We start from the raw sequence: 24,770 nt of genomic DNA, 5'->3' as shown, positions 1-24,770 counted from the left end.
GCTCCCATTTGGACGGATGGAGCTGCCCAGGACCCGGTTGAAAGGGAAGGAGACTGCTCGGGAGGGAGGGAACAACACGCAGAGCCAGCTCATCGGGGAGCAGCCCGAGGGGGCCGCTTGCAGGAGGGCTCAGCCCCGGGGCTGCAGGCTCCCGGCCTCAGACCGCAGGACAGCGCCCGACCCCGCACACCCGGCAAGATGCAGCGGCTCTCTCTCCAGCCCAACAGTTTTTAACTAGTTAATTCATTATAATGCTCCTTGTGCCAGGGGGGAAATATCTCTCCAAGAAATGCTGGAGACCTCACCTCCCCCGGAGGAGGGGACTAAGATTTGCAATTCCCCCGGAAGACAGCCTCTTAGGGGTATTCGGGTTTTTTTTTCTTTTCTTTTCTTTTTTCTTTTTTTTTTTTTTTCCAGAGAAGGCACGTTTGTCTGTTTGCTTGTTTGTTTTGTTTTGCTTTCCCCTTCCTACCCCTTGGCTGTTCCCTTTGCAAAAGGCAGAAATTGCATAAAGACAGAGGTGTTGGGATCGGAGTCTGGTTTTTAAGGAGAGGGATTTTAATGGGTTGCTTTATGGAGGTAACAATGAAATGCACAGAGAAAGGGCTTTCATCTGATGGGTTTAACGCCAAATAAAACATTCAGATGAAAGAAAAGTCATATTTAACCAGGAGGTGGATTGCAAATTGAAATAGTTTTCAACAATATTTTTTTCAGGGCTATCCTATTGTTTCAAGACTGTACTTATGGAACACTAAAAATCTAACACGAGCTATAAGAAGAAAAATAATCGAGGCATCATTACTGCCTTTTTGCCTTCAGGTCCAATAAGCTATTAATTGTAATAGTAATGATTTGGGAAAAAAAAAATCCACCCGCGGAGTCGTTAGCCAGCGTTATTGTCGTATGTTGATGTGGAGATAGCACACAAGTATCTGTATGCTATTAACTACCTTATCCCTACTGTTTCCAAGCTCTTGACGGACCTAGAAATGTCTTGATGATTTTCTTCTATAAGAAAAAAATAACCCCTTAGGGAATGTGGGAAATAATCAGGAGGTTCACGTGTGTTACGTGCTGAGCTGAGGGGTCAGAACTCATTTTTCACTGGTGAGAGAGAGAACAGGACGTGCGATTTCAAGTCTTTGGTCCCCTGCTCTGACTTTGGGTGAGTACACAGTGCCTCAGTTTCCCCACCTGTGAAAGGGGCGTCACAGCGGCATCCGCCGCGTGGCTTCACCCGCACGTTAATTACTCGGTACGTGTCATTGTTCGGTGCGTGAATCCGGGAAATGCGTTGGGGAGACTGAGCGCGTGTCACAGGTGGGCCTCAGAGAGAAGGCGCCTTCCCCGTCTGGCCCATTTCAGGCTGCTATGGAGACGCACGTGCTGCCTTCCTCCAGCAGCGCAGCTAAGGAAAGCCGCCCGCAACTGGTCTCAGATGCTGGACGAGGGCATGACGCGCCCACCTACTGTCTGTGGCACAAGAGATAGTTGAGAGCAGGCACCGCACGCGGAGACACAGGGGTGGGACGCTCGGGCTCCTGGCTCCCTGCACCTCCTCCACGCTCACACGAGGTTGCCCCACTTAGAACTGGTTCCCGAGCCCAGAAACCCAGGGAGGGCACTTTAGGGGAGCCCTGCAAACAGATGCACAGTCACCCTCAAGGCTGCTTGCACCCAGTGCCGGCCTGGTTCACATCCCCAGCCTTGTAGGAGGCATAGATGCTGCGCCCGAGACACGCGGGTGCATTGACTCCTACTGTTTTGAAGCGTGGGTTCGAAAAGCAGAGAATACAGCTGCTTGTGCTAGCTTGTGTTGCTTCCGACTTCGGGGGTGTATGTGGGGGGTGTGGGGCACAGAACCAAAATCAAAACAAAAACTTGGATTTTAACCCTTCGTGTGGATCCAGATTTAAACGTTGGTCAAGATAAAAAATCTTGGCCAATCTTGGCCTTTCCTGAGGTTCCCGTTTATTTCCTTATTTATTTTGGTGTAGTTTCCGCAAACACGGCTTTAGCCTAGAAATGTCCTACTTTCCGTATTTATTTTGCACACAATAATGCACAGCGCATGAGCCCCAGAAAAGAAAAAAAAAGTCTGTCCCTCGTAGGAGGGCGGGCTTCGAAAAGGTTCGTGATTACTAATATTTTTAACTCAAGGGTGGCGTCAAGTGAGCGATGTCCACAACCTGCCATCCTTTGCTCTGCCTTTTGTCTGTTTCCCAGGAGGCTTTGACAGCCTAAAGGGACAAGCAGAAGTTGGAAGAGGAGCAGGAGCCAACGTCACCCTATGCCCATCAGGAGCCGTCACTGATGCATGGCTTTGCCCGTCTGAGCCGCTCCCTGCCCTTCCACAGAACGAAGACCCAGGCAGGAGGCTCCCAGGGCAGACGGGGCTGCAGGCCGGGGGCCGGCCATGGGATGGTAGTAGGGGCTCCGCAGGCCCAGCCTCCCCGTCTGTGCCGGGCAGGTGGCTCCCGCAGCGGCTGGGCGGCCCCCCTGCCTTCCCTCCTCGCCCTTGCTGGGACTCTAGCTGCGCCGCTACCTCTTGTTTTGTCTGCCCCGTCTCCCCGTGTGCCTCTCCACCCACCAGACGAAGCACGAGGGGCGCGGCCTCTGTCACTCACTGTGGAGCACCCTGAGCCAGTGCAGAAGTGGCCCCGCGGGAGTCCTGATGGTGGCGGCCGTTTGCTCAAGATTGATGGCCTGCGGCGCTGCACCGACTTTGATGTTCCTGAAGACTCGACTCGGAGAGCGCGGACCTGAAGCTGAGTTCCTCCTACACACAGGGAGGAGGGGGCTCAGAGAACACAGCGACTTGCCCAAAGTGGCGAGGCTCAGATGTCGGACTCACACCTGGGTCATCCGAGCTGGCTGGCCCGTGACCTTTACCGCATTGCTCTACCAGTTTTCATTCTAGATTCGGAGGCTGGTGCATTCTGGGGACTTGTACAAGCCGACTCTGAGATATGTGACACTCTGTCAAATAGTGACTCCGAGCTTCAGTGTTAACGTGTGTGTGATTTATAAATATGTAGGGTCACATAGAACCCCGAGATAACTCCTACCTGTACCTACGCCTGTACCTTTACCTCCGCACCTGGATGTCTCCATCACGATGGGCCTCTAGACCCACAGGTATCTGTGAACACCTGGATGTGGACATGTGCGTCTGTACGAGTGGGGAGCTGGTCATCGATGCTCACTGTGACGTCCACCATTCCTGGGCACACCTGCAGAGTCCTGCACACGTGTTTATCACTCTTGAGCCTTCCACGTTTACCCTCCTTTCTCAGAACGAGCCTCTGACATGGACAGGAAAGACCGTATCATCCTTATCTTCCCCCCGGGGTTATGCAGGCTCTGAGTGTTGGCGCGTCCCTTGCATTACTAGACGGAGGAAGAGCCAAGTCTGGGTTAGGATGTTCCATCGTCTTCCAGCAACAACACAAATCAGAACTCTCAGGGGCTCACACCACTGGCCTGACCTTCTCTTTCTGCCAAAGAGGAGCCTGAGGGGTGCACGGGGATGGATGGTTCCAGGAATTGTACCTCCTGGCCAAAACGCAAGTCCCTTTATCGCCATCCCCGATGGAGTTTTCTTCCAGACTCCTTGGCCAACTTACAAGGACTTCACTTCCTGATTCATCAGTGTTCACCACACATTTCTAGTCAGTTAAAAGTATAGTTAACTCGGTTTCTTTCGGGCTCCCCCAACCGCTAAGAATACCATGGAAACTACTGTGACTTCTTTAGAATCCAAATTTTGGCCAGTACCCCCTCCCCGGGGAGGCTATGCCCTCTAGGTGGAAAGCAGCAGAACAAAGCCCCCTCCCCCCCCAGAGATATGTATGTCTGCTGACTCACAACGGTCTCACAGACGGCATGAAATCATTACTTTTCACAAACAGGGAAATAGCACAAGAGCGCCTTTTTTTTTTACTCTTTCATCTTCGCCCATTGTTCTTAAATTTAAATAACTCACATCAAAGAACTTAGACATGAGACCTGAAAGTATCGGAAAATGATATATCAAGGCAACAGCTGCTACGACACAGGCATCCATATTCACATTCTGCCCGAGGGCGCGGAGGGAGCACTGGGAGGCCCCCAGGTGCAGGACACAGTCCTGAATGTGGAGATGCTCTTTGTACGATGTTATTACTAGAATTATTTTCCCTTTGTTCTTTTTCTTTCTCCTAAGCATGTCTACGGTTCGAGAGAACACCAGATGCATTCTTATCAGTTTCCTGAATGAACGTGGTGTAGAGCAGGTTTCCGAGATCCCTTTCTCAGACGTCCATGGGATGCGCTTGCTGGTACACGCACGCGTGCATGCACGTACACACGCACGCACACGCATTCTTGGGTCAGATAATTCAGGAATGCAAAGTTTTCTTCATGGGTCAGCACCACAGGTTTTAACTCCAACGTACATTCGCCAGAGCGCATCTTTAGGCTAGAACTTACTGGAGTTCGTCTTAACGTTTAAAGGAGCACGACTTGGAAAATGCCGGTGAAAGGAGGACACTCTGGCCTGCCAACGTCCCTGACTGTGTTTGCTGCTGTCTTCCCGCCTTTGAACCAGTGACTCCCCAACAACCAGCAAAACCAATGCAAATCAAGATGGTCTTTGGGATAAGCAGGGCCCATGAGAAGACGGCCTGCCCCCGTGTCGACCCCGCACGTCTCGGGGCCCCATGGATCACGCAGCACAGGTGATGGAGCCATCCATCTCTCGGTAGAGCAAAGTGCGGCATTTTACTACCAAATATTTGTGTAGGGTACGAGAAACCATGACTGAAATACTCCTCCTCCACAACACTGTGGATAGATCCAGTTACCCGCACTTACACTTAAAAGGCCCTTGGTTGCCAGGTTTTGAAGTGTGAAACCCTAACATTTTATTCATAAAGAGCTACCATTATTTAAAACCTTTACTAATGCATACCCCATCCTAGACATACCCTTAAACCAATACAGTTCAAACACTTAACATATATATGCATTTATGTTCCAAATCTTCTCCTGGAACCCGTGGTTTTCAGAAGGAACAATGTCGCATCCCCAGAGTGCCATGTGACAGCACGAAGAAAGGAAGAGAAGGGAACACAGATGGAATTAATGGTTTGGGGTGTTAATCAGTGTAATAAATTGAAAGGCAGGATGAAAGCACGTCAGGAATACATTTCTGTCGTGAGAATGGGGTAGGCTGATGGATGGATTTATGTTTGTTCTCTACCCGGATGTTTAAAGACTGAACACTTCGCTTCCTCCCACGGTTTCCTGGATGCTCCCATCATCTGAGCCGTGGGCTGCGCGGACGTGATGAAGCTCCAGCTGGTTGGTGTCCGCGTCTCTCCCCTTCGTCTGCCCGCAACAACCGGAATTGGGGGAATGGGGTGGTCCCAACCGGGATCTTCTACCATTTCACAGAGGTGATTTTTAAAAGCTTGTATGATAATTGCCAACTTTTGGACAAGGCAAAGAAGACAGAGCCAGGGAAATACTAGAAGGAATGTGGATGTGGGTTCCTCAGAGGGTTTGAAACTCAAATGGAAAGTGCACGCACCTGCCCCGACCTCTCCGAGAGGACCCTCGGCTCGGGGGCCTCCTCCCACCTTGTCCCCCCGAGCCTGCTCCTGAGCAGCAGACGGGCTCGCGGGCTGTGGGGGGTCCCTCAGAGCGGAAAGCGCTTAACACGATCCTGTCACTGAAGAGACATGGTCCTCGGGAAAGGTAACCAGACATATTAGCAAGGAACCTAATTTGGTTAGAAGAGGTTTGTGCAAAGAGCGTGTGACAGCGTCGCTGTCCTCAGATGGCAGCTTGGCCGTCATCTGTCAACGCAAGACGCACCCCGGCTGGTTGAGTGTCTGAATTCCCAGAGTCGCCCCACTATTCTCATATTCACAGAGACTCTCGGCCTGGGGAGAGAGCTCCTCAGTGCTCCCAGGGCGGCCAGGAGGGCACTCCTCCCCACGCTCGCTAGGGTGGAAACGACTGCGGCCACCGCGAGCCGGAGGCGCGGACACAGAGGGCGGGTGAAGATGTCCCATGGGGGGGGGGACAGACACATTGATGACACCAAAGTGAAAGAGGTGAGCTCATGAGACCCTCCCCGCAGCGAAGCCTCCGCTACCTCTGAGAACCCTGGCTCTCCCCACCGGCCTGCAACCCCACCAACGGGCACCCTGGTCTTCCCAGCGGAGGCTGCCCCCCAGGGGTCCGCCCCCAGGCTTCCTCCTTCCTATTCTTATACTTGCAGCCCAAACCATGACTTTGGGGAATCCCACTTTGCGGGAAGTCCTCGGGGGGTCGGTGGCAATCCTGGGGGGTGTGAGCCTGCGGCCCGGGCTCCCTGGTGCACCAGGGGAAGCGCGTTTTCTCCAAAGCCTTCGAAGCCTAGATCGGGAGGCAGGATTTGTGAACGTTATTCGAACGCTGGGAAGCTTGTGCAGATGCGAGGATATAGATCATCTGCGGACGGTACTGCAGCCTGGATAGTCGGGGCCAGGGCTGACAGCTGCGTCCAGACCACAGCCAACAGAGTGACACCCGTTGCCCACTTGGACCAGTGGCTGGCCTGGGTGAGTCACATGCACGGTGCGCGGCGGTGCAGGCCCCCGTGACGTCATGGCACTACCCTGACACGGCGCTGGTGGCCGGCCTCTCACACCAGCGTGGTGACCCTGGGTCTTCCTCTCCCCTGCAGGCCGGGCTGCCGAGTGTGAACCCAAGCAGAGCGGGGCCCGGGGCGGTGCCGACGCTGTGCCCAATCCTTAGCCTACGCCTCCCCGTGAGGAGCCTTCTTTGTACCTCAAGGTGTCATTGAAGGATACTTTGTGGAGAAGGGATGGGAGAGGCAACCGCAGGCTTTGAAGAGGGAAGGATGCAGAAAGGAGCTAAGTCAGGAACATTCCAAGAGAAACGAGGGGGGCGGGGGAAGGATGTTACAGCCAAACAGGAATGAGCAAAGGCCCCGGACACACGGAGCAGAGGCCCGTTTGTGGGAGACAGGGTGTGGGGCAAGACGGCAGGTGCTCTGAGCCACGCAGACCTGTGCTTTGCTGAGCATCTGCATGGACCAGGGCATATGGCAAGTTGTCCACGGGCCTCAGTTCCCTCATCTGCAGGACGGGGACACAGATGCTCAGACGCACCTGTTTACGTAAGGCATGGGCACCAGGGGCTTGCCCTAGGGGTCCTTCTGTGACCCGACTGTGTTCTCTGTCCCCACGCAGGGAACAGGATGTTATCCATGGCACCTACTTCCCCGCACGTCACTTGCATCTTATTATCACGGCAAACGGGAAGGCCACGTCTTGGGTGACGCCCTGATATGACCGCGGGCCTGCGTTGGGTCATGCTGGTCTACACTGCACTCCCAGCGATGGCCTCGGGTCCCCACCAGCCAGCGGCCATCCCGACGGAGGCAGGTGGGATTTTCTCAGGACCGTCGAAAGCGATCCATGTAAATTGCAGTTTGAGTGCAATCAATAGATGTGACAAACAGCTAATGCTGGCGACTGGGGACATAATGCAGGTGTGACTGTGTAAACGCTGGCAGATAACAATGCAGGGGAAATTGCAGGGCAGGGCCGTATTGAATGAGTGCGGTGCAAAATGAGCCGCCGCGTTCGGGTCAGGCGTCCCTGCTGCGAGCGCGCCGGTGCTCCTGTCCCTGGTAATTGTTAGTGGCAGCGGAGCGCCGAGGCACGGAGGGCAGGTGCTCAGCTGCATTTGTGCTGCGTTTCCGTGCGGCGCGGGCTGCTGATCCGTCCTGTCAGCGACCACCTCCCGGTGGACGAGACACCGTGGAAAATGCCGAGACTCCTCGTCTGGAGTCAAGAGGCCTGTCATTAAAGCAATAATGAATTCTGGGGCTCTCCTGGAGGAGGACCGGAATGCACAATCACTTTGGGCTATCATTAAAATGTTTTCAATGTCTCCGGTATTCAAGAAACAGTTTGTGACAAATGAAGGGAAATATGCTAATATGCTGTTTCTGTTAAAAAAGGGGAAATTTGAGACGCAATTTGAAAAACTTAGTCTTACGTCTATGACTGGCCCGTACAGTGGCGTCTTGCTAAGTCTGATAATCGGAATTTAATAATTTTGAAATGTGGGTTTTTGTGACCTCTAACATTGTGAATATATTTCTATTTCCCTAAAACTGTTTTTTTTTTTTTAATTGTTGTTGTTGTTGCTTTGCTTTTGTTTTTGGACAGAGAAGTGGGGGCAGAGGGAGAGGGAGAGAATCCCAAGCAGACTCCCTGCTCAGCGTGGGGCCTGACACCGGGCTGGACCTCACAGATCTGAGATCGCGACCCTGAGATCACGACCTGAGCCGAAGTCAAAAGTCAGACGCTTCATCGACTGAGCCACCCAGGTGCCCCTAAAACCATTTGTTTGCTTTTTAAATCATAGCACAATATTACTAGGCGCTGTCATCGTCGGACTTTTACAAGGAACTCACAGTTTTATGACTGAAATGACCACTTATCTAAGGATTACTGTATTAATAATTAAATATATTGCTTTTTAGAGTCTTTAAAGCTTTAAGTATACTAGGAAAACAAATTCATCTGATGATTATGTCGCACTACTAAAGAGCACTAAGGCACCAATGCGGTCGGCGAGGCCGGGCCCTGGAGCCAGTCACCTTCTCAGGATGGATAACTGGACACCAAACGCGGGTTTCTCCCTCTGGAAGGTGGGTTTTCTGACCTCCAGGAGTGAGGCCAGGGGACCCCCAGCCGTCCCCTGGGGCCAGCGTGGGCACGTGGGCAGCTCCCCACCCTCAGGCTTGTGCTTCTTCAAGTGTGTCACATTCCAAACCCGCTTTCTGCCGCTGTCTTCGCTCTCACGTAACAACAGTTGTTAACAGTCTTGCATATTCTCACCTATTTCTCCAAACATTGATTTGCCCACATAATTAAGAAAAATATTTCAGGGAGGCACACAGTGTAATAATGTTCATTAACAAGCATTAGTTTTTTCAGGGTTTATAGGCCAAAGGAGTGTTTACTGGAACAAAGCAGAGTCTTGATGAAAACTGTTTTCTTTGGTAAACGATACCTTTAATTTTTATATTGTAATAAAAGACGTTTGGTAAAGATCTGCAGACCTCGGTCCCTATCTGTTATGGCTGTTGCGATGCTACGTGGATTATGTGACCTTTGTCTGAGAGGCATCAGTACCCTGTACACCTGTCGTGGGTCCGGCGAGCTCTCCCAGCCCCGAGGTGCCAGGGGTCAAGAGGCTGCTGTTACGGGCATGCCAGTCCCAGGTTTTGAGAGGTGGGTAAGCCTCAGAAGGCACTTTCTGGTTCATCCAGGCAAGTCAATCCAGGTAAAGCAACGACGAGAACGGAAGCTGGTGACGGGGAAAGGGCCACAAAAGCTCACATGCCCAGCCTTAAAACCAGCCTGCCTCAGACACAAGTTTAAAAGGAAGCCATATTTATGATTTTAAGTAAATTTTGCTCCACCCTTTATTCTCCAAATAATTTACTCTTCCTCATCACATCAGCTCATGGATTTTATGAAAATGTAGAACCGAAAGGAACCTTAAGTGATCAACTAAAGCAATGAATTTCCAAGGGTTTTCAAATCCAGAGTGCCTATGTTTGCATGAAGGAGCGTGCGGAGTGCCCGTGAGTCCACTGTAAACGGAGCCGGGTACGGGACACCCTGGGCTCCACCACCTCAGGTGCCCCATGCTCTGGGGACGCCTCCGGGGCACAGCCTTGCTCCACGTCCTCCAGGGGAGCAATACAAAAATGATTGACCTGCTCCCTTCATTTGCAGGTGGGGAAACTGAGTCCCTAGGTCCAGTAAGTGAATGACAGATGTCTCTCATTGTCTGCTCCTAACTTGGTCACCCAAGAAGCTGTACCTAATAGTCTTGTTTCTAAAAATAGCTACCTATTTTTCTATCATAATTACCTTGAGTTTTGTTTTTATGAAATTTTGCTTCATGTGCTCATAAGGCGGGTGGTTCCGTGTAGACACACTCCTGCGTGAGTTCATCCCACGGGGTCTCAGCTCTGTTGGCCCATGTGAAAGAGGAAAATATTAGGTGATCATTATTTTAAAACCTCTTTATCTTCAGAAGTGAGGATTAGGTTTGGATTCTTGATAATCAGAACACAGGAATACTGGTTTTCTATTTGAATGATGAGACTTGGAGTTTCCAGTTGGACACATCAGCACAGTCAGTCTTGTGGACTCATCTGGTTAGAAACTACCGCCCCAGGATTAGGGAGGCAGAGACTCCTAACGTGCTGGCGCAGGAACCAGGAGGCTCGGTGAGGACAATTCTGAGACCCAGTCGAGCGCGGGAGCCCACACCTCTGAGAGTTTTACCTCCTGGAGCCCTACCAGGTCGTCATAGTGAATATCAGAGAAAATCCCTTGGGTTTCTAGTATGGGCAGGGGTGCAAACCATCTTGTGATAGGACGGGGCACTCGGTTCTCTACAAGGCCTGCTGGGGGGCGGGGGGAGCTGGCTCAGCCGAGCCTAATCTTTTTGGGTTTTATCAGAGTCTAACAGATCTGAAGGAAGAGATGGACCCAACTCCAGTCCATGGTCATCACCTGTCCCACCTAAAGTGAAGAAAATTGAGAGGGGCTGTAAAGGTTGTAGCCCAGGGGCAGCTGGCCGCAGAAAGAGTGAGACCTAATCACAATCCTGGGGCCGCACAATGCATCTCCCCGGTCCCCCCACCACCATATCAGAAGGGCTCCTGAGTGAAAACAGGGGTCACATCTCAGACCTCATCTAGGAAGAAGTCTCTAGGGATATCCAAAGATGACAGAAAAGACAAAACAAGGACACTGGAGGAAATTTCAGTCTGATATGTACAGTGACAGCAAGCAGTAAAACAGTCCTAACTTCTAGCTAAAGCCTCTTCACCCAGTGCATCATGTCTGGCTCTCAACAACAGAGCAGTACAAGGCATATGAAAAGACAAAAGAAGACGGTTTAAAGAGACAGAGAAACAGCAGAAGCTGCAGAGATGATGGAACTAGCAGACCAGGAATATAGAACAACTATGGATAATAGGCTGGAGGCTCTAATGGAAAACCGTGGACACCAGACAAGTACAGGTGAGTCATGAGCAGAGAGATGGAAATCCCAGGATGACTCACAAGGAAAGGCCAGGGATCAAGCATACTGTAGAAATGAAGGATGCCTTTGATGGGCTCGTGAGGAGACAACACAGCTGAGGGGAGAAGCATCAGGCGGCTTGGAGAAACTTCCGAAACTGAAATACAGAGATAGACAGAGAAAGAAGACAACAGAATATGCAAAAACTGGTATCACTATAACAGGCGTAATGGGACTACCTGGAGGACAAGGAAGAGCAGGAAGTGCCAGTTGGAAATGGCACACAGCACACCACAGAGACAGGAAGCCCAGGGAGCTCCAAGAAGGATGAATGCAAATATGTCTACACCAAGGCTTGAGGTGAACTGCAGAAAATCAAGGACAAAGATTTTTTAAAAAGCTGAGAGATAACCCTCCTTACCCACAGGGGCACAAAGACAGGAGTTGCACTGGACTTTTCGGAAACTAGGAGAGTAAGAGAGAGGAGTGAAATATTCAAAGTGTAGAAAGGAAAGACCCAACTAAACCTAGAATTCTGTAGCTAGCAAAATTATCCTTCAAAAATGAAGAAAAAGACAAACCACAGATTGCGGGAAATATTTGCATAACACATATCTGATAAAGGACTGGCATCCAAAATGTACAAAGAGCTCTTAAAACTCCACGGTAATTAAAGTGATATGGTCCAAAAGATTAATGCCAAAGAAAAGTGCTTAAATCGTCATTAATCTGAAAATTTAAAAAAAAATAAATTCAGTTTAAATAATACTTTTGAGTTTAAAAGACTGAAAGCAATATTTGCCAATGATTCTAAACATTTCAAGTGTTTTCTACAATGATGTTGCTTTATAACTCGTAAAATATAGCTGACAATACTTAAAAAATAATAAATAAATAAAAGATAACGGTCAGAGTTGTCTTAATATTGTGCCATATAATCTATCATAATTTGTTCAACTAGTCTATTATGGATATCTAAAAAATGTTTTTTTCATCTTCATTTGAATGAAAATTTCATTCATTGAAAAAAAAATCCTAAAAACCTCCACAGTTAAGAAAATGATCTAATTATCTGAAAAGACACCTCTCCAAAGAAGAGATACAGATGGCAGATGAGCATCTGCAAAGAAGCTCAATATCGTATTTTATCAGGGAAATGCAAATTCAAACAGCAAGGAGACACCACAGCAGGCCCATCAGAGGGGCTGGAATCCAGGACCCTGACACCAGCAGGTGCTGGCAGGGACTCGGAGGCCCAGGGACACTCCCTGGCTGCTGGTGGGCATGCAGACGGGGCCGCCACCCTGGAGGACGGTCGGTGGTTTCCCACAAAACTAAACGTACCCTTACCCCACGATCCAGCAATTATGCTCCTTGGTATTGACTCAGATGAGCTGAAAACTACGTTCATTTATTTTTTAAGATTTATTTATTTATTTATGAGAGACACAGAGAAAGAGAGAGAGAGAGAGGCAGAGACACAGGCAGAGGGAGAAGCAGGCTCCATGCAGGGAGCCCGACGTGGGACTCGATCCTGGGTCCCCGGGATCACGCCCTGGGCCGAAGGCAGACGCTCAACTGCTGAGCCACCCGAGGATCTCGAAAACAACGTTTATACAAAAAAACAGCACACAGATGTTTGCAAGCAGCTTTATTTAAAATTGTGAAAACTTGGAGGCATCCAGATGTCCTTCAGCAGGTGATGGATAAATAGCTGTGGTCCATCCAGACGATTCGGCACTTAAATGAAGTGAGCTGACAAGCCGTCGAAAGACGTAGATGGAACTGGAAAGCGTGTTACGCGGTGAAGGACGTCAGTCTGACAAGCCTTCCTCCTGCGTCATTCCCGCTATATGATGCTGTGGAGAAGGCATAACTAGGGGGACAGTAAGAAATAACAGTAATTTCTAGGAGTTGAGGGGTGGGAGGGATGAGCTGCTGGAACATGCGGGATTTGGGGGGGCAGTGACATGACTCTGTATGACACCGTCATGGTGGCTACATGTCCTTACACACATGTCCAAACCCATACAATGTGTGACATCAGAGTGGATCCTAGAGCAAGCTATTTTTTTAAGCTCATTTATTTATTGAAGTAATCTCTCTACCCAAGGTGGAGCTCAAACTATGGCCTCAACATCAAGAGCCACATGCTCTTCTGACTAAATCAGCCAGGTGCCTCCTAAGGCAAACTGCTGATTCAGCTAGTAATAATCAATCATTAATCAATTAATAGTATTGGATCATCTGTTGCAACAAAATGTGCCACTCTAGCACAAGATACTGGTGATACGGCTTCCAGGGGGCAGGGGGAGAGATTCTTCAGGAAGTCTCAGTAAAACTTTCCTATAAAACATAAAACTGCTCTGAAATACATCTATTAATTGCAAATATAAGAAGCTTTAAAAATACAGGTCAAGGCCCCCCTCCCACTGCAGCTGCATCAAACGCGTATCTGGGGACAGTGACCGTTCCTGTTACAGACATGAGAAAGGAGGTAAAATACGTGAGCACATCACATGTTGGTTAAGGCAAGGACACCTTTATCGAAGGAGACATTGTTAGACACCTGCTCATGTTATGTGACGACGGAGGTAATTCTCTAAGCCATCTTTCTCAAAAGAGTCAGTCTGCTTAGGACGGGGCCTATATCTAGGTCCTGCGCATGGAGTCCTCTTGACAAATGAAAAGTATTTCAGGTTAGGCATATGTTTATTTTTATTTTTTTATTATTTTTTAAAGATTTTATTTATTTATTCATGAGAGACACAGAGAGAGAGGCAGAGACACAAGCAGAGGGAGAAGCAGGCTCCATGTCCCCGACGTGGGACTCGATCCCGGGTCTCCAGGACCACGCCCTGGGCTGAAGGCGGCGCTAGGCCGCTGAGCCCCCCGGGCAGCCCTGGCATATATTTAAACACATTACGTAAAAGCGATGATCCTGACCGCTGGCAGGTGCCTCCAGCCGCCCAGCAACCGCTCGCCCCGCAGACTCCCAAACCGGCATAGTCTGTCGCCTTGTCGCAGCTCAATTTCATGTAAAAGCCATTCTAACTAGGCGCGCCTTCCGTGAGCTATGACGATTCTCAGGACTTCACAGTTGGGAACCAGAGAAGAAAAGCGAGAAAGCAAATGGGTATCAGAGCTTTGTAGAAGTTCAAGACACTCTGAGCCGGAAGTTCCGTAGGCCACCAGGTGGTCCCATCCGGGCAGGCCACGGGGAATCTCAGCCCCACCGGGGCATTACACGGACAGCAGGTGTTCAGGCCTCCGTGGAAGGTGGGCTTGGAGGCTCGGCGGGGGGCAGGGGGCACCAGCATCATCAGGGTTGCCCCGGGCCCAAGGACCCCGTGCCACACTGTGCTGGGCCATTGACTCCGGAACCACCCCCGCAGGTCACACACCTTCATGGACCGGGACAGGACCGTGCGTCCCCAGTCTGGCCAGCAGCTCTGCAATCATTTTCAGCGGATTTTGGAAAATCAACATTACTATTGGCCTCTTACTTCGATCAAGGAGAATTTGAGTAAACTAGGATAACTACCACAAGTGCGTTCTGGTCAACGAGGCTTTTTGGGGTTCACACGGCCCCGAACGGGAGTCTTATTCAAGGGTCGTGGTCTGAAGCCCAGTGCCAGCCGAGAGCACGTGCTCAGACACCGACGGCGGCGGCAGGACCCGGGGGGCTGACAGGGCGCCCAAGGGAGGCGGTTAGCAAACCTCACATGCTAGATCCATGCTATAAGTGTGTCTTAACTACGGGTTTCCCGTGGGCACGCTGGTTACGAGGGCGAGGATGACTCCCGCAGGCCCAGCTAAGGAGACAGGTGTGCTGAGCACGCGCCGGCGTCCCGGGGAGGCAGCGGGAGGGGCAGGTGCCGGACGCGTGCACTTCACTTACTGACACTAGAGAAGGAGAACTGTGTATTTAAAGTGTCTATTCAGGAGGGTCCCAAGGACAGACGGTGACACCGGGTCTACTGCGGGGGCGTGAACCAGGAAGGAGCAGGGCTGCGGCTCGAGCAGGTCGTCCTCCCGCTTGGCTGTCCTTTCGAGTGCACCTGGGCCTTTTTCCTTATGGAAAGGCTCATGAAGTGAGCCACAGTGAAGGCTCGACACGACGTCCCAGCGGACCCGGAGAGGAGGCAGCTTTCTAAAACCGGCAGGGAGGAAAAACGAGAAACCCACATCTCCACGAAAGCCAAATGCTTCCAACCCACACTGTTTATTATATATATATATTATATATTATAATTTCTACCGCTGGTGGAAAAGTCCCCCCAGGATTCGGTTCCGACTGTATCTGGGCGTGGATATTAAGCACATCACTCCACCTTCCCCACAACTCAAAATAGAAATTTTCATGACTCACACATCCAATAGGATATGGATTTCTTTTTAAGCTTTTATTCATTGATTCGAGAGAGAGAGAGTGGAAGGGGAGAGGGGCAGAGGGAGAAGCGGATTCTCGGCTGAGCTCCGAGCCAGATGTGAGACTCGAACCCAGGACCCCGGGATCATGACCTGAGCTGAAGGCGGCTGAGCCCCCCAGTTGCCCCAGGAGGTAGCTTATTTCTAATGTTTAGTTAACACCCAAGTGTTCAACCCCATTTGTTTGTACTTTTACCTACGCTGTATTTAAAAGTTTCTTTCAAAAACAGAAAAGAAAAAAAATGGATGAAAGAGAACTTTGTGCTCTCACCATAATTAACATTAATTCAATCTCTAAAGTCAAAGAAATCTCTAAAGTCAGAGAAAAGATTTCTCTGGCCTTAATACATATTTCCTTTAGATCTAAAGAAGTTTGGGGTTTTTCTCCTAATTTTTGTTTTCCTTTGCGAGTTACCAATCTTGATGTTCTCGAGAAAAAAAAAAAACTAAAAGTGAAATTCAGCTGCCTGGCCGGAGATTTCTCATTACACGGTGATGTTACGTCGGAGCCGTCGGAAACAAGGGTCCAGCCGCAAGTGCGGGGTGCTGGACGTTGGCACATGTGTTGGAGCAAGCGTATTCACGCGTACGCCCCGACATCCGCCCGCGTGTAGTCAGGTAAGCGTGACAGCCGCGTCCCCTTCATGGGTTCTCGCATCATCTGTGTCTCATGAAATGAATCACAAAGTAAGTTAGCAGGAATCTTGCTCTTTTTGCAAAGATAAATGCTTTTCTCCTGCCCCGAGTGTGTGCCCTGTTACCGGGGGGTGCACCCCAGTGCCCGCCTCCTGCTGAGGACTGAGTGTGGGTTAAGGACGCGGCCGCCAAGGCTGGTTACGGTTCCTGGGGCTGAGCGAGGAGGAGCAGCAGGTGCAGAGCGCGGGGGCCGAGTCTTGGGGTCCTGGGGTCCTGGGGTCGGGAGCGGGGACAGTCACGGCTCTGCTGCTGTGCCGGACACAGGGGCCCTAACGGTGCGATCATTATGCTGCAAAGGCCGATGGTTCAGGCCCTGGGGTCAGGGTGGAGGCCGGAACAACCCTTGGAGCGCCTCTGACCCCCGTCTATGCAGGAGAGGGAGACGAGACGCCCAGTCTCCCAGAGGCGCAGACTGGCCCGCAGCCCCCTCGGGTGGAGGAGAGGCCAGAGCCCGGGGGCGGGGGGGGGCTGCTTCTCTGGGGCCCTCAGAGATGCCGGGGTGCGCGGCCTTCCCGCGCGGAGCCCTCTCCGTCTGCTCGCCTGGGGACCGGCGCCAGGCCTTCAGGTGGAAGGAACACGACGCAGCAGAACAAGCGCGACCCGGAGCAGCCGACAGAGCTAAGCAGCAGCCTGGCAGGCCCCTGCGTTCAGGGTCGGGAGTGCCAGGTCCCCGCGGCCCCGACCTGCGGGTGAAGGCCGTGTGCTCGGGCTCATCGTTGCCCCCACGATTCACTGAGCTCCCCGCTGGGACGCACACGCTCCCCGGCTCTGTCCTTGGCCCCCCAGCTTTCACAAAGGGGCCCCGCGTGCCCCCATCCCCCAAGTGCTGCCCCGTTCAGGGCCACACAGGGCCGTCCGGCAGGGCGCGACCCCGAGACCCGGAGTGTTCCCCAGCCCCCGACCTGAGCCCCGAGGCTGCACCTGTCTGTTGTTGGGTCCCCAGAAGGAGACAGACTTTGATTTAGAGACACAGCCGTGCTTTCCAGGTGAGAATACCTTGTCCTAAAACCTGCTCTCCACCCGTCTCTCCTCTCTCTCCTCTCCCCTCTCCCCTGCCTGTCGCTCTGTCTCCCCCCTTCTTCCTCCCTCTTCCCTCTCCCCTCCCCTCTCTCCTCTTCTCTCTCCCTCTCTCTCTTCTCTCCCCCTCTCTCCTCTCTCCGCTCCTCTCCCCTCTCTCTCCGTGTCACACACACACCAGCCCCTTCACGGGGACGCTCACTACGGCCGAGCCCGCCTGAGCAGCCACAGGGGGTCACTGCCGAGCAGTTCAGGTCGGGGCTGAGGATGGAAGTGTTCCTCCTCCTTTCTGTGCCCATAAAGCCAAACTCGAAGTCTTCAGAAATACTCTTGCTTTGGCCTAGAACCCTCTTACAAAGAATAGTTGTTGTGTGTGTGTGTGTGTGTGTGTGTGTGTGTTTCAATGAAGCGAGGGTGTCGAGAGGGAAACTCTTCCCGAGGATTTAATAAAGGGGAACAAGACGCGCGGCTAAAACGGCAGTGGTGGTGGCCAGATGCCCAGATGTGCAGATCCCAGGAGAAGGCTGAGAAGAAGTGCCAAAGAATTTGGCCTTAGAATTAAAAAAAAAAAAAAAAAAAAAAAAAAAAAGAAGTAGCTGTATTACATGCCAAAGGGAATCATTAAAAAGAGAGAGAGAGAGAAGTCCACACAATCGAATGAAAGTAATACCACAATGTTTAGTGAATATCTGAAAAGCGTAATAATAACTACTGCGCCTGGTCTAGTAAAAGGAAGTTAAACTTTGACAAGCTGAATCTGAAACCTAAGGGGTGAGAGAAAATCGTATCTTATTTCATTGTTTGGTATAATCTACTGAGTCAAAAAGGAGGCTTAGAGCTCACCAATTTTTTTTTAAATATTTTATTAATTTATTCATGAGAGACCCAGAGAGAGGCAGAGACACAGGCAGAGGGAGAAGCAGGCTCCCTGCGGGGAGCCCAATGCAGAACTCAAACCCAGGACCCCTGAGCTGAAGGCAGATGCTCAACCGCGGAGCCACCCGGGGGCCCCCAAGAGTTCACCGATTTGACAGGTTATTTAGTTTGGGGTAACCAAATTCCTCAAGAATTCACACACATATTCACATATATTCATTCAATAATTCACTGTATTAATAAATACAGTTCTACAATAAAAGAGGGGCAGGAAATTCACTTTGGGCCAGAAGGAGGGAAAGAAGGGGTTCCTGAGGATTCTCAGTTACCAGGACCGAGTCATTGATCCCACGCACGCGGATCAGGGCGGGGAGAGGGGCCATCCTTCAGGAAGCACCTGAGCACCGGCCTAGAGACGCCGCGCATGCAGCGTTTGCGGGCAGCAGGTGCGTCACCACCGCTCCACGGGAGGCCGCGCAGCCCGGCGTGGAGGGGCCCGGCTGCCCAGGTATGGGAGGTTGGCTCATAACTCATAACACTAGACTAAGTTCTGATGGTTTTGGTACAAACAAGGGGACTTAGGAATTTAGAAGGCGCTTGACAGGAGCAGCCCGCGAATTCTTCAGCCGGGGGGCGGGTTCCCATTAATCCAGGAAACATTATCGAGCGTATAATAACCTTGCTTAGAAAAATGGCCTCTCTCGACGCCGTGGATTTATGTGTTTGGAGACAGAGCGATATTTCAGGCGGGAAGGCAGGGGACGGGGCCGGTTCTGGGGAAGTCACTCTGGCTGGTGCAGGAGGGGAGCACTCGTGGGAGGTATGGTTGGATGGACGGGCAGCAGTTGGTGCAAGACGCCTACCAGGTGGAGAAAAGAGTTCGGGTTTTGTGCAGCAGCCACTGGAAACATTTTAGGAGAAGAACGGTGGCCTGTTAGGAACCTGAAGATGACCACCTGGTTCAGAGGTGTCTGTGAGGTCTCTGTGAGCTCCCCGTGTCCTCCTGGCTCTGCGGCGTGCTGTGACCCTGAGCTGGAGCACACACGGGGCCTGAGCTGGGGGGCGCCGCGTGGCTGGCTCCCGGCCTGCTGCTGCCCCAGCAGACAGACAACCGCCCAAGCGGTTGGCATCATGAAAGGCTCACTCTCCGTCACGTCGCCTGCCGGCCGTAGGACTCTCCCCCAGAAGGTCTTCCTCGACCTCAACTCTAGGGTCGTGACAAGCCCTCCCCGGGATGGGGCTGTGCTCCTGGCAGAAGGACCAGCCCTGCTCAGATGTGGCACGCATGGCTTCCAGTTGCCTCCCATCGTGCAGACCAAGCACCACGGCCAAGCCCGAAGTCCAGAGCGTGAGCAACATGACCCTATTGCAGGAAAAGCAGAAGGTGATGATAACGGGGACGTGCATCCGTTTACCTGGACAGAAGGATTGATACGTGCATAGACAGAGCAAAGAGAATCAGAATCTCTCCCCAGATTTTTCTCTCTCTTCTCCTTTTCTTTTCCCGGCTTGAGCAGGGGGCAGGTTATGGGGAAGATCCCCTCTTGGGAAGCTGGGAAGACACGGCTTCAGAGCAGTCAGCCGCCAGCCACCTCATCTGGCTGGTTCACGGCGTTTCAGAATCTGGAACTCAGTTGCCTTCCGGATGGGACGGCGTGCCCTCCAGTCTGCCCCAAGCCAAGCTCGTCTTTGTCATCTCATTTCCATCTTTCCCTGCTTCATTCAAGGACACCAGGGGCATGAGCCCTAGAGGGAAATCCTCTGAGTCCGCTGCTCCACCCAAAGACAACCTGAAAATTCAGAGCTAAATAGCACGTCTATCATTTAATGACAGTGGTGATAGTCAGTGCCGGGAACTCACAGTTCCAAGGAGCAGTAAATACAGCCCGAAATCTAAGATATGAAGACAAAGTCGTGGTAGGTCTTCCAATATCATGACGACGCAGATGATGGGATAGAAGACCTATCAAAACGTCTGATTTTTCTCACGGCAGCTTCATGGCTGCATCGGTGAACAATCATATCCAGAAAAAAATACAAGGATTTCTTGCCCAAGTAGTTTTGGATTTTATTGACGTCTAAAATAATTGGTTGTTCTGCTCTCGCCGTACGTTCTCATTAACGCTGACTTGTTTCCGTGTGAACAGCCCAACATATAGAAAGGACGTTTTCAACCATTTAGAAGCTGTAGGGATTGTTTATCGGTAAACATACAGCCCAATATTGGGGTGCTGGTCATTTTGCTCTTATACATTGACCATCAAATTATTCTTATGAAAAATGGAAACACAGCGCAGTGACTCCTGTGTATTGGACTACAGAGGTCCTTGTCAGATAACCTATAACCAAGTTTCAGATCTTATCCACATTTTTAAATGTTACGCAAAACTAAAATAAGTATTTCATGAAAAACATAATGTCTTTTCTGTTTGCTTGTTTTTCTTACCCAGGTGAAGAAAGTAGTGTGATTATTGGTGATTTATTGGAAACCCTGAATGGATTATTTCTAAAACTGGACACGGGAATATATTTTCCAAAATCTCAAATATATTTTGCAGGAGTTTTCCCCCGTAATCTTTTCTTGCAAAAAAATCAGAATCAAACTTATCAAGGTGTGGGTGGTCTTTTTTTTGTTTTTTTGGTTTTTGTGTCTTTTTTGTTTTTGTTTTGTTTTTGTTTTTGTTTTGTTTTTGTTTTTGTTTTGTTTTTGCTTTTGTTTTGTTTTTGTTTTGTTTTGTTTTTGTTTTGTTTTTGTTTTGTTTTGTTTTTGTTTTGTTTTTGCTTTTGTTTTGTTTTTGTTTTTGTTTTGTTTTGTTTTTGTTTTTGTTTTGTTTTTGTTTTGTTTTGTTTTGTTTTGTTTTGTTTTGTTTTTGTTTTTGTTTTTAGTGGACACACAAAATCATGAGAAAGATGATAGGAGGTTATTCCTTTTGGAAGATTTTTAATCTCTTATATGCTGTCCAGGTAAAATAATTCAGGAACAGGTGCTTGTCTCTTCATTACCCGAGGTTAAAGGAAGGGAAAGAAGAGAGCATGACAAATCAGACCCACGAGAGGGCCTGATTCTCTCTGACGACGCAGGCACTTTGAAGAGCCACGTGAACCGTTAGGTCAATGCTTTACAAATGCCGCTCTGAACACGGGAAGAACTCGGGCGATTTTCTAGAGCGCCCATTGCCCACCAATTTTGTGACAGTGAGTGTTTTACCACATGTATAGAAGGGCCCTCGGATGGTTGGAGCCACTCTCCCATTTTGGAATGCTTCATCATAAGAAACCCTAGGTGGTCCCTGATCGTTTTTACATAAGGACAGGGAGCCGTCCCAAGGAGCGGGAATCCAGACACATGCACAGAACTACCCAAATTTCACAGAGACGAGAGCTTCTGAAACAAACATCGTTTTGTTGTTTAAAGCTACGAAAAGTTGGAACAAGTGGAAATAGCTTAAGACCTGATATTTCTGGAGTGAAATTAGTCTTTGAAGGAATGATTCAGCGGTGCGTAAAATTAAGGTTACCTGTTATCTTGGGGACGGGAGGGGAGGCGGGGGAGCAGCGCGGTGAAAATGCTGGCCTGAGCTCCCGGGAGGGAGGCGCAGGGACCTGAAGCTCCGTATCCCGGTGCGCACCCCGGTTTCTGCGGAAGGCAGGGGCTGTGTGGACGTGCCCCGCATCAGAGGGTGGAGGCTCTCGGCCCAGGGGCAGGTCCTCCTGTGCAGGTTGCTGGCGCTGTCACCTGCACCCCCCACCCCAGGTCGCCGCCCCGCCGGAAGCCTGCGGTGGCCTCGGGGACACAGCATAGGTGCTCGAGAAGCTCCCCCCAGGCCGAGCACAGCCGGCGGTGAGCTCACTGTTAATGGATCAACAAGGTACACTGAGTCAAGCAGCTTTAAACCCACCTAGGTGTCGAGGGGGGCAGAGGCCGGCAGGAGCTGCACGCCCGGTGTCCCCGGAGTACAGGCCTGTGCAGAGCCTCAGGACCCCCAGAGCCGGGTTCCCCATGTCTCTGCAGAGCTGCACCCCAGCCTGAGGTGGGACAGACGCTGCCTGCCCTCCCAGCACTTGCAGGGGGGCCCCGGTGCATCCGGAGCACGGCCTTGGGACCTCACTCTGCCCAGGGACCCGGACCTGTCCCCTGATGGCCTCTGCACAGGGAAGCACAGCTCAGCCGGGAGCTGGGTGCCGGGAAGCGACCAGGGGAAGGCAGGGAGGTGAGAGCCCCGCAGAGAGGAGGGCGTCCCAGTGGCAAGGGTGGGGAGGAGGCTCTGTCTAGGCAAGGACGGGGAGCCACCCACAAGGTTGCACGTCACACGGGCACTGCGGCGGGCCCGGAAACCCCGAGTACACCCTCTGCCCCCCGAGTGCCCTCCATCCCTGGTGCTGCTCAGAGGAGCAGGGTTCCTGTGCTCCAGGTGGGGCGGGGGTGCGGGGACTTCTCCTTTCCTAAGGCCGCCCTGATGTCTTGATTCCTCTGTGGCAAGGAAACCAGGACCTTACACGTGAGGGGCAGCCTCAGCCCCCCCAGGCTCAAACGCCCAGGAAACCTCTCAGGTGAGCTGCATCCTGTATCCCTAACCTCCAGGTCGGAATAGGCCCATTCGGGGAGACGCGGTCATCGGGGAGATTGAAACGGGTGAGAACGTGGTCAGCAGACACGAGAAAGCCTCACATTTACCACAGGAACCCCCCAAACCTCAGGACTCGAGGACTCTCCCAGGGACGTCACTTGTTTAGAGATCACGACCTGTACGAACACGCATCCCCGTGCACATCCGTACGTGCGTCTACATCGTCATCCGTCTCTGTTTGCCACCTGCTGCTAGTAAGACGGGGACGTTCAGAAGCTCCATTTGCCACCAGAAGGTTCTCTCGCTGTGGCTGGTCGCGCTGTGCGTTGTTTTATGGGTCTGTTTCTTGTTAGGCAACAGTCTAGGTTGCAAATGTTTGTAAAAGTCCAATAAATCGATGCACGCGTGAGGTCACAAGGTCCCACCACTGGCAACTCTTTGTATAAAACCTGAATCGCGGCGCCGACCGACCGACCTGCGAGCCCATGGCAGTTTGTCCTCGCATTAAATCCCGCAAGTGGGGCTAACTGCGCGCCCCGGTCGCTCCCAACTCTGTGATGGGCCAACAGGTGAGGTGGCCTGCATGCCCGCGGTCGGGGATAATGGCTTCAGAGCAGGTGCGCTGTGCCCCGTGAGCCATTCCCACCCAGAACCAGTGAAGAAACCGTGCTTTCTAAGTGGAGGCCTCGTGTCTGGTGGGGGGGAACGCCTCGCCCTCTGGCCCCCCCGTCGCCCACAGCCTCAGCCTGGTTTGGGGGCCCACCCACCGTCACCGCAGCCCCATGGGCCCAGCAGGCCTTCTGCAGCCCTGAGCGAGGAGTTGGCTTACGGGGTGCGACTTGACGGCTGGCGGGAGAGCACTCACCACACTCGCTGGGGACTGAGCTCCGGGTGTGAAGTGTGCGGCTGCACCATGGGGGTCCGGCCAGCACCCGCCCATCTGAACTGTGTTCTGGGGCCTGCCGCTGGCCCGGCCCGGCCCTGCCCTTGCTGAAGCGCCTCGTGGAAGCAGACGGCCAGGCCATCACGTCCACAGCCTCCTTCGCGACGGAACCTGGTTCCAGATCCCAGTTTTGTCCAAGGAAACGTGGACCAACTGCGCTGGGGACACGGGGGATCTGGAAAAGGTTCTGCTGACGACAGGCCAGGAGGAGACGTTGCCACCACGGCCCATAACCTGGGTGTGGGGAGCCCTGGCGCTGCAGGAGGACGACAACCAACACCAAGAACGGGACAGTGGGAGGTGGCAGGTGACAGGTGCCCTGCCGGGGAGGTGACGCTGAGCTCCTGCAGGTGCCACCGGGAGGAATGGAGACTGCGATGACCCAAAGGTGCCGGGCATCGACGCCTTCCACTCACCCTCGCCTACTCGCCCGCCAGGCTTTGGCAAATCACCCCAAAGCAGCGGCTTCCAACTGCACACACTGCTCGCCGCCTCGGGCTGGGGTGCGGGCCCGGGAGCGGGGGGCTCAGGGCATTGGCCAGGGGAGCTGCGCCCGTGTCCAGAAGCCCGGCCGGCGGGGAACCTGCTCCCAAACTCACTCGGGCTGCAGCCGGCTTCCCCGCGGGCTGTGGGAGACGTTAGTTTGTCATCCTGAGAACCTCTCCATAGGCGGCCGGCGCCCAGAGCAGGGGAGGACGGGAGGCCAAGGAGGAGACAAACGACAGGGCAGACGGGACGCGCTCCAGGCCGAGGCGGCCGTTGGAGGCGTGAGCGCCGTGGTGACCTCCCACTCCTGCCCAATGCGACAGGTGCTCTCGGCCACAGCAGGTATGGGTGTGAGCTCGGGCGCTGGACGCCTTGGAGGGCCATCCCGGAGGCCCCTCGCACATCCCCGAAGGTACGCAGTTGCAAATAAGGTGACCTCACCTGACGGAATGAGAAACCAGGCAGGACACGAGTGGGAGCCACGCACAGTGTCCACCCTCCTGTAGCCACACAGATGGTGACGAACTCCGACAACTTTCTTAGGTTGTCTGAGCCTTGATGTTCTCACCTGTGAAATGGGACGGTCGGCAGCACCCCTCCCCGGGCCTGGAGGAGCCCTCGGGGCAGCGTCCCGC

At 52.2% G+C, this 24,770-nt stretch overlaps 1 long non-coding RNA gene across 1 annotated transcript; it reads left to right on the top strand.

Annotated features, from left to right (window-relative positions):
• The first annotated feature begins 7,106 nt into the window (after window positions 1-7,106).
• On the top strand, window positions 7,107-9,130 carry LOC125753291 (uncharacterized). The gene is made up of 2 exons (XR_007404741.1): window positions 7,107-7,442; window positions 8,235-9,130. It is a non-coding gene; the product is annotated as an uncharacterized LOC125753291 (long non-coding RNA).
• Window positions 9,131-24,770: the final 15,640 nt, after the last annotated feature.

The sequence above is a fragment of the Canis lupus genome, chromosome 2, assembly GCF_003254725.2.
Source record: "Canis lupus dingo isolate Sandy chromosome 2, ASM325472v2, whole genome shotgun sequence".
Classification (NCBI taxonomy): Eukaryota; Metazoa; Chordata; class Mammalia; order Carnivora; family Canidae; genus Canis; species Canis lupus.
The sequence above is the reverse complement of the archived record's forward strand: the minus strand, read 5'-3'. Positions and strand labels throughout refer to the sequence as shown.